Here is a 6,688-nt window from a genome sequence, read left to right as displayed (position 1 = left end):
ATTCACCTCTTCTTGTTGGCATTTGCAGTATTTTTTAATTTAGCATTATCTACAGCTTCCCCTATCTGGTGTTAACTCCCTCTTCTAGAAGATATTTAATAAGTCCTTGATGGTAGGAGAAATTCATTGCCACATATCTTTATTCCAGTGCCAGCTGAACGGGCAACGTATGAGCCCAATAAGTCAGAGCTTCATAAGTGAAGCAACTGAGGTACATACACACAACTCTGGGGAAAAAAACACTAGGCTGGGTCCTGGGTTTAGTGCTACTAGAGAAATGTTTTATAATTTGTTTTCCATATTTAAGTTCAATGCTGAATCTTAAATAATGCATTGGCAATCTTCTGTAAAATATTGACTGCCTCACAATTGTTTTGTAATGTTGGTAGATTGATATACAATATTTGCTTATCTTTAAAGGCTGAATAAATTTGCAGAATTAATAATGGTTGAGTTGTTTACTTCACAAAGTAAAGAGAAATCTCATTTTAAAAGCAGTTTGAAAATCTTTTTTGAAAATGTTTAATGGAGCTACATAAAAACAACTTGTCCTCTAAGACTCTAATAAAATTTAAGATTCGCAATACTCTGATGCATATGATGTCTTAAGCCTATAACATTTTCAAGGTTCTCGAAGGCATATTTAATATCAGAAGGTTTTGGGTTTTTCTGAGGAATTTGCAAAGTCACGTATCTTCAGTTTTACTGACAGTTTATACACCACTGCATTAGCTTAATTAGAGAATTACCATCAAAAGTATTTGGAAATGCATCCTCCAGAATAAAACTTGGAGAACTCATACATGTCTTTTCCCCTGTTTTTTAAGCAGATTGTATACTTATTAGCCGAGATCATCTTTAAAGGAGAGTCTGAAAGAAGATATATCTGTGAGGATCTGCTTGCAGAGACACTTTCTTCCGCTCCCAGACGTTATCCTTTCAGTGTATGGTCAAGGTTTGCCTTTCTGTGGGAAAGGCATAAGAACATGTCACCACTTCTGGCAGATACCCTGGGATGGACAGGAAGCCCCCCACCTGGACACTCTCTAGGAGCATGTCCCCAGCAGTGTCCCCTGTTTCCCTTGAAAATTGACTTCAGCCAGCTGAAATACCAGTGTCTACATCTAGATACATGGGCTATACAAAATATACAAAATTAGTTCTCTCATGAGTAGAACTGTAAGGATGGGTCACCTCCTCAAGCCCCTCAGCCATCACAGATCCTAGATCATGTGCATAAACCTACATGGGGAACACAGGGACGGGTGGATAGATGCTGAACTGGTGCCTGAGCCCTCATTCTATGCAGAAAGAACAAAATCCCAGTGCAGAGGGCCTCCTCTATTTGCTGAGCTAAGCACCATCATCTGGCCTATGTGTTTAGCTAAATTCACTTACATTATTACATTAACTGGAAGAAAAATACTTTATTTGGGGGAGGGAAGTTTTTGCAATGTTTTGGTTTTTGTTTCATATCCATACTAAGGAGCATCAAGTCTTCAGAAATGTTTGATATTAGAGCAGCTCCATTTTGTTTTTAGTTCAGCACGGAGCATATTTAAATTCTTAAAAAAACTTCACAGTTAGGGTCATTCCAAAAATATTTTTGGACAGCATTTGTTTTCTTATGTAGCCCCATTCTGGGACACCCCTGATCGCCAGGATTGGTTCAGACCCTTATTTCTTCCTCCTCAGGCTCAGTGGCTCATGTTAGGAACAGTGATGGGCTCTGGTTTCTTTACACTAGGTTCTTCCTTCTGGCAGCGAGGTGCATAAACTAATAACCCCTGTGACCTCTACAGCTTTACAGTTTATAAGTACAGGAAATCTAGGACCAGCCTGGAAGGCTAAACTATGTTTTTATTCCTTGAAAGGTTTTGGATCAATCTAAAAGCCAGAAAAAGAAACAGGGAAGGGAATCGGATACCAAATAAGTGAGTAATCAAGCAATCACACAGCAATAAACACTGAATGCCCACAAACTAAGTACAATTAACCCCAAAGTTTCCCCACTGTCCTTATCTGGGACTAGCGATTGATGGGAGGGGCTGGTGTCTTCACCAGGAAGCCAACAACCCATGCTTTTGGCTGGAGTGGGTCTTTGGAGGCCCCAAGCCCTGGTGGTCCCCTGGGTCCTGGTGGAGGGTAGTCGCATACACCCATCTGGCAATCAGTCAATTCTTCTCTGGCTACTGTAACTAAACTGCAGCCAGATCTCTGCCATAAAACTTGGTCCCAGGCATGTGGAGACTCACTGGTGACTCAGTTGGTCACCTGTAACTCTTCATCCTAATAAGGAGTTTGTCTGGGCTCTTTTCACATGTCAAAGCGATCCCAGTAGATTGATTGGCTTTTCAGTTGGTCGTCTGGTCTAGCTCCTACCAATTCTTTGCATCTGTCAAGCACGGGTCAGGCAGGCAGTCTCCTTCAGTTCATGTCTCTGTTCAGTTGTGCCTCTGAAGACCCACATTAGCAAGGAGGCTACATTTACAGGAACCTAGGCAGCTGCTGTGAGTGATTGTCCACATGGATTCCCCTCTTAGTGCATATATGCCAGAGACTGTGTTCATTAGGACCAGGCCTGAGCCCATGCTGAGAGACAAGAGTCAGTAAGTGTCTGGCTTGTCTCAGACTCTGCAGTTGAAGGGTATCCAATAGTCTGGCTTAGAACCTTTTGGCATGTTGATACTGACAACTAAACTTGTGCCTACAGTACCAACTAAACCTGTGACCCACCCTTCCTCTGGCATTAATGTCCTTGGTAGCTGCCAGCTTAGTAACTTGATCACTGATACACGGTGCATCAGGAGTCCCTATCGGCACCTAGCGCATATATCGTACCAGGTGGGCCCAGTATTGGAGTCACCTTTGCTGCATAGGTTGAAAGTGGTGCTGACTTGACCACTGGGCACTGATACCTTGATACTGCAGACAAGAGGTATCAACAGCACTGATTCCTTCCCCTATTCAAGTAGAGGGGATGTTAGATCATCCTAATACACCTGGAAGGGTAGCTCCACCCTTTGGAGCAGCTTTACTCCTTTTCAAACCTCCCATCCCCATTTGGTGCACAGTAGGGACTCAGCTCCTGCCCTCTCCCTCGCTCCCCACCCCAGCTTTCTCTCATCTCATGGGGACTCCAAGAACAACTCTCTATGTAGGAAAAAAGGTGTGGATTTCATAGAGAACAGGTTCCCAGGTATCCTTTGTGTCCACCAGTCCAGTACTCATATGCCTATCAGTCAGGGCCGTTCTGGACACTCTGGGGTAAGCACTCCCATACCTGCAAGCCAGTAGCTATTGCCCCCCCTTCCATGGCTTGCTCCCCCTCACAAGATGTGGTACAGACATTTCCAGACAGATAAATTATTCAGACTCAGGCAGTAGCAGGGGTGGCTCTGTTTTTTGCCGCCCCAAGCATGGCAGTCAGGGAGCTTGTGGCAGTGGTTCCCCGCGCCTTCAGCGTACCTGCCGCCAAAGTACCACTGAAACCACGGGACCCGCAAACCTCTGCAGAAACGCCACAGAAGGCAGCCTGACTGCTGTCCTTCCAGCCACTGGCAGGCCACCCGCCCACCCCCCAGCTTGCCACACTAGGCACGCGCTTGCTGCGCTGGTGCCTGGAGCTGCTCCTGAGCACTAGCAAGACATGAGGAGGAGAAAGAGACCAAAAATCAAGCAGATGAGGGAGAACAAGTCCCAGCTGCAATTTTCTCATCCTCCACATAGAGGCAGAATGAACCATTCAACATCTTCTCCAGTCAGTGATTTTAAGGTGATCCAAAATTGTATTAAACATGCAGCAGATGTTCCCAACATACCATTTGAAGTGGTGGTAGAGAAATCCCAAATTACTGGTCACTCTGCACCCTTCCATGCCAGGAAGGCCAGTCCTACTTACGCTACATAAGCACTTTTGTTGGTCAGGAAGTGTGAAAAAAACACACCCATGACTGTATTAAGTTTCACAGACAAAAGTGCTGAGGTGGACAGCGCTATGTCAATGGGAGGCGTTCTCCTGCCGACATAGCCGCTGCTCCCCTTTGGGGGTGGTTTAATTATGCCAGCGGGAGAGCTGTCTCCCACTGGCATAGGGCGGCTACGCAGGAGATCTTGCAGCAGTGCAGCTGTGCTACTGTAAGATCTGTAGTGTAGACATAACCTTAGAAACAAATGGATGTTGGAACCTGCAAAAGACCTGTGGCAGACTCCAGCATCAATTCTAGCCACATCCAGGCATAGAGATAGAAGGTACCAAGTCCCTTGCAAGGGATTTGAGTACATGTATTCTCACCAAATCCTGGGATATCTTGTGGCAGCAGCTGTCCAAGGGAAGTCAAAATAGCAGTGACCTCCAAATCAGCATGTAGTGGAAAGAATCAAAAGGCTGAACCTATCTGAACATAAAATCTACTTGTCAGCCAACATCCACATGCAAGTAGCTAATTACCAATGACTTCTTGCAAAATATCGTTATTTACACAGGGACAAGCTCTCTATTTATGTACAGGCTTGCTCCTGAAGATAGGGAAGAATTCAAAATGTATAATAGAGGAGGAGCAGCTGCACTTCTTTACAAGCAGTAGAGATGTTGCCCACCTCAGAGAACTGGGTAGAATTGCTGTTAAACTGTTCCCATCTCCCCATGTTTTATGTTAGAAGAAAGTTAATGATGCCCCCCCACACACACACTTCTGCTATTCTTAAAGGACCTTTTTTAGTTAGTTTTGTATTAATAAAATTACTAAACCAGCTGAGATGAACAATTTATTAGGGTGGCCTAATGCATTTTTCACTACCCTCATATTCTATTAGGTCAATTTGTCTCACGCTCTTCCTTTGGCTCATTTAACATCATATCCTCATTCACATAATTATAGACTGGGTACAATAGATTCATTTTTTTTCTTTTATGTTCCTTTCTTATGAATCTTAATGTTCTGCCAGTCATTCGTGTACACATTTTACCAGAGCAATTAACATTAAATCAGTTCATAATATTCATATGAATTGTTTTAAAATATAAAATGTGGATGTAGACATTTTCCCTAAATTACAAAGCAATGTGGTTGAATTCACAAGTATTTAAGGCATATTTTAAGCTTTTGAGAAAATGGAAGATATTTTATCAGTTTTTACTCCTAATTTGGGAGAGTGGGAAACTCATTTTTAATTAAGGTGGATGTTTTAGCCTTGTAATGCTAACCTACTGTGTTTCATTGAACAGCTGATGCCTATAGACTCTGCTTGCCTGTGGTAGATATTGAGATACTTCAGAACTACTGTGTAGTATAGATACTCGTCCTCTACCTGCATATTTCTTTTGCATTTTTTAAATATGCTCCCTCTGCATTTTTTTGACTTTTCATTCCAAGGTTAACATTATAGTGAGAGAGCTGTGATTACAGAGCTGAAAATCAAGAAGTAGAAATAGCTGTATTCCTGTTGCTTACAGAATTTGATATGTCTTTTTATGTACATTTCTAGACATTTTAATGTAAAAAGTGATTCTTTTTACTAGACTAAAAAAAATTAAGGCCATAAAATTGTGATAATTTGCAACACATTCTGATGGTATGATAATTTGGCCTATGCAGTAGTGTCTTATTGAGAGTCTATTTTCTCGCTTACAATAACTATCATTGGCCACCTTCCTTGCCTGTTTCCTTTCTTCCTTCCACCCATTTCCCTCATGTTTGCTCTTCGTGGCCTATTCATGACTATTTCCTTTCTCCACTACCCCTCAGTTTTATCCCTGTCACCCATCCCTTCCATTAATCATTGCGTAACCCTATCTATTCTTTCCTATTAGTTATGCAATTACTGCCACATGCTCTCTTCTCCATCTGATCCTGCTAGTTGTTAGACACACCAGCTAACTCCCCTTGCCGCCTCCTGCTACCAGATAGCCACTTTCAGGACCAGATCTGTGGCGGCATTAGGGCAACTTTGTGCCACTTGTGTCCACAGCAACCCTAAAGCTGGGGCAACCAGTCACAAGAGGATCCACCCTGCATAGATGTATCCTCAGGTAGCACTGAGCTGCCATAGAAGCTTCTACGCCACCTCCTACTTGCTGTTTAGTGCAAGGGGCATGGCCTTTCCTACACCCAGGTGATTCCTATCTTGAAGTTTCAGCTGGCCCAGAGTTGTCCCAAAGTTGTGCTGGGTGCTCCTTGGCTGAAGCTCTGGCAATAAGACCCAATGTTTTCTCCCCAGGCAGAAGCCTGAGCTTTATTTTCTTTTTATTTCAAACTTGCATTAGCTAATTTAAAAACCATCACAATATTTAATTCTTTATGCTTCCCCTAGTCACTGTATGGAGAACAGAATCTCGTACTGGTGGGTACATCTGGTTTTAGTTGCTAAAGGAATGCATCAGAGAGATTGCTGGGCTAGTGGAACAGTAACAGTTTAACAGTGATCTCCTGAACCATTCTGTTTGGGCTCAGAGCTCATTGTCTCAGCAGAGATCCTTACAACTGCTTCAAAAAGCATCGTGGACTAAGGGTAACGCCATTAACCAAGCTACTTAGCGTGCAATGGAGTGCTTGGTTGCCATTCTAGCTGGCTTCACAGAAGTGCAGGGGTTTATGGAAGGAAGCAACCTGCACCCTCTTCCTCTTCCCCCTATCTCTCTGCACCTATATAAGAGAAGTCAAAATTTTAAGTCTATCTATAAACACTA

The sequence above is a fragment of the Chelonoidis abingdonii genome, chromosome 1 (assembly GCF_003597395.2).
Source record: "Chelonoidis abingdonii isolate Lonesome George chromosome 1, CheloAbing_2.0, whole genome shotgun sequence".
Classification (NCBI taxonomy): Eukaryota; Metazoa; Chordata; order Testudines; family Testudinidae; genus Chelonoidis; species Chelonoidis abingdonii.
The sequence above is the reverse complement of the archived record's forward strand: the minus strand, read 5'-3'. Positions refer to the sequence as shown.